The sequence below is a fragment of the Emydura macquarii genome, unplaced genomic scaffold (assembly GCF_026122565.2).
Source record: "Emydura macquarii macquarii isolate MOO-44397 ecotype Brisbane River unplaced genomic scaffold, CSIRO-AGI_Emac_v2 contig_2988, whole genome shotgun sequence".
Lineage (NCBI taxonomy): Eukaryota > Metazoa > Chordata > Testudines > Chelidae > Emydura > Emydura macquarii.
The window spans coordinates 4,858,638-4,862,453 of record NW_027133125.1 but is presented as its reverse complement, the minus strand read 5'-3'; positions in this window follow the sequence as shown (position 1 = coordinate 4,862,453).

Genomic DNA, 3,816 nt, shown 5'->3' with positions numbered 1-3,816 from the left:
GGGGCGGGGGGGGGGCGCCTCTCTTCCCCGGGGAAAGCAGCCCCCAGCCCGGGATCTCTCTGCGCTCCTGGCCGGGCCCGTCCCGCCCGAGGAGGAAGTGCCCGGACTGGGAGGGAGCAGAGCTTTGTAACCCCCCCCCCCCCCCCCCCAGCCAGCGCTGCGGGATGTCCCCGTCCGTCCCCCCCCTTCCCCCCCCGCCTACACCGCAGGCTCACACCCGCGGGGCGAGGACCGGAGCTTGCAGGCTGCGACCTGCACTGAGCTGGGGGGGGCTCAGCCGCCCCCGCCCTGGCAGAGTCAAGGTGGGGCCGGGGTGGGTCCTTCAGCGCGGGGCTGGGAGACGGGGGGGGGGGGGGGGGGGGGCAGTTCAACTGGCCTGGGGATAAACAGACTGAATCCAGCAGCTTCATCAGCATCGGATGCGCACACACTGCTCGGGCTCATCTGGGAAACACACACACACACAGACACACACACAGACACACACAGACACACACACACACACACTGCACTGGGCTCATCTGGGACACACACACACACACACACACTGCATCTGGGAAACACACACACACACACAGACACACACACACACACACTGCACTGGGCTCATCTGGGACACACACACACACACACACTGCTCGGGCTCATCTGGGAAACACACACACACACACAGACACACACACACACACACTGCACTGGGCTCATCTGGGACACACACACACACACACACTGCACAGGGCTCACCTGGGACACACACACACACACACACACACACACACACACACACACACTGCACAGGGCTCACCTGGGGCAGCTGGAGCGGACGGGGACACACACACGGTGCAGGGCTCATAGAGCAGCAGGGACACACACACCTGGGAACAAAAGAACGGCCACACTGGTTCAGATCAATCGTCCATTTAGCCCAAGTCCTTGTCTCTGACCAAGGCTGGCGCCAGCTCTGGGCAACTAGCGAGTGACCCATCCCGTGTCCAGCCCAGCTTGAGACAGCCAGAGGTTTTTAGGGACACCCAGAACATGGGCTTGTGTCCCTGCCCATTTTGGCTACTAGTCATTTGATGGACCTGTCCTCCAGGAACTTACCGCATCCTTTTTTAAAACCCAGCTGTAGTTTTGGCTTTCACAACATCCCCTGGCAATGAGTTCCACAGGTTGACTGTGCCTTGGGTGAAGAAACACTTCCTTCTGTTTGGTTTAAACCTGCCACCTGTTCATTTCATTGGGTGACCCCTTGTTCTAGTGGTATGTGAAGGGGGAAATGACAGTTCCGTATTCACTTTCTCCGCACCCCTTGTGATTTTATAGACCTCTGTCACATCCCCCCTTACTCGTCTCTTTTCTAAAATGAACAGTCCAGGCTTTTTAATCCCTCCTCATATGGAAGCTGTTCCATCCCCCCAGGGCCCAAGCATAATTTTTTCAGGCCCAGTACAAACGTGTAACACAGACCCTCTCCCACACACATACCCATGGGGGTTGCAGCCTGGGCCGGGCCACCCAAGGCCTCCAGGCCCCGGTAAAGTGTACCCTTCCCCCCATGTGGGTGCCCTGCATCCCCCTAAGCACTTTGGTGGCCCCGCTCTGCCCCTTTTCCAGTTCTAAGGTTCTTTTTTGAGATGCGGTGCCAGAACTGCACGCTGTAGTCAGTATTCCAGATGGGGCGTACCATGGATTTCTACAGTGGCATATTTACGATATTTTCTGTCTTATCATCTACCCCTTTCCTTACAGAATGCCTAACATTCTGGTAGCCGTTTGACTGCACACTGAGCAGTGTTTTCACAGATCTATCCACGCTGACGCTGATCTCTTACTTGAGTGGGAACAGCTAGTTTAGATCCCATCATTTTCTAGGTAGAGTTGGGATTATATTTGTCCTGTGTGCATTACTTTGCATTTGTCAACAGTGAATTTCATCTGCCCTTTTCTTGCCCGGTCACCCAGTTTCCCCTTCACAACTCTTCTCAGTCACCCTTGCACTTAACTATCTTGAGTAATTTTGTATCGTCTGCAAACTTTGCCATCTATTAACCCCCTTTTCCAGATCATATCTGACTATGGTGAACAGCACTGGGCCCAGTAAAAATCCTTGGTGGACCCCCCACGACTTACCACTTCCCATTGTGAAAGACCTGCACTGAGCAGGGCTTCTCTGGGTTAGCACAGAGACAGATGCACACACGTGACCCTTTTTAATTACATATTTAAATGTGCCCCAAATCAGGCTATGTGAAAGCAAAAATTGAAAATCTAACTTGAATTCTGCCCGCCCCCCTCGTGCATATGTGTCACCAAATAGTCCTTCATTACACAATCATAGGTTTCTGCCCTAAAGTGGATAGGGGAAAGAAAGAATTATATTATCTGAGAAATACTGTGTGATCTTTTTAGCAAGGACTGTATTGTAAAGCAGATGTGATTAGGGCAGAGTTAAGGTTATGTTTCCTTTATGTGTCCTTAACATCCTGAGTTTGTCTGCTTTAATTCATAACAGTAATGTTGCATTCATGTGTTTGTATCTTACACGTCCCCTCCCCAAAAATAAATTTAAAAAAGGGAAAGAAAACGCCAGGGCTTTTAGACTTGACAATTTCACAAACTACTTGTAGGAGCGGTTATAAACTCCACACCATAAAATCTCTCCTTCACTGAGGCTCTTCAGAAACACAACGATTTCTGCTCTGAAATTAGGCCCCATCTACACTCTGGCGACTATACTGGCACAGCTTCGGCGCCATGGCTATGCCAGCATAACCCCCTAGTGTAGACACAGCCTACACCTCCCTGATTGACAGCAGCTCGGTAGACAGACACGTTCTTCCATTGACCTTGCTGTCTACGTGCTGGGCATTAGGCCAGCGTAGCCATGTCACTCAGGTGTGGAGATCCTGCACACCCCTGAGCGTTGTATTTATATCAACCTGCACTTGATGAATAGCCCGGGCCTTACTTTATGGAGGGAGATTTCTACACTGAAACCTTTCTACTTACAGTGCCTAGTCCAGTGGGGGCCTGAGCCACGAGGGGAAATGGTAGGTGCTTCTGGGAAACAAACCACTACCAGTGACAGTCTCAGTGTAACTCTAGTGGGTGTAACCCAGCGCCCGTGCGAGCAGAGAGGGGAGCAAAGATGCAGCTGATTTTTTCATTCTGAAATATAGCACGGCCATAAAGACACGCCAAGGAAAGAGCTTCCATCCCACTGTCATGGCCCGGCCCCAGTCCTGTGCGGGAGACCCCTGTGGAGCCCCGTCGATGGATCAGCACCACATTTAGCACCCGACCCTGCTAAGCCTTACTTACGTGGGTCCTTGCTCACGCCTCCGCTGATCTCGGCGATGCAGGTCTCACAACGTTTGAGGTAAGTGCCTCTGACCACATCCTGACCCTCCGTCGGAGCACAGGCTTGTGCTAACTTGATCACGGTATTCACCGAGGGCGGGCCAAGCAGCTGAGTCCAGGGCCTGGTCTCTGAGCAGCGCTGGGGCTTTTCTGAGCGCGCGGCCGTGCTGCTGCAATGCAAGGGAAGGGGCACTCGCTCTGTCTGCGTGCGAAGGAACTGACCCAGAATTATTTCATGGAACCCGAAGATGCAGCAACCCGGGCACTTCGCTGACCGCAGCGCAGAGGTCGGCGTTGCTTTGTGGTGGAGCGTGGGGCGCCTGGCTGCGGCCCTCGCACGCTACACGATGCACAGCGCCTGAGCTGCGGGCAGGGGGCTTGGCAGACAGACCGTCACCAAAGAGCGTCGGATTGAAGTCGGCGAAGGGTAGGGTGGCGCTGCACAGGCTGGGG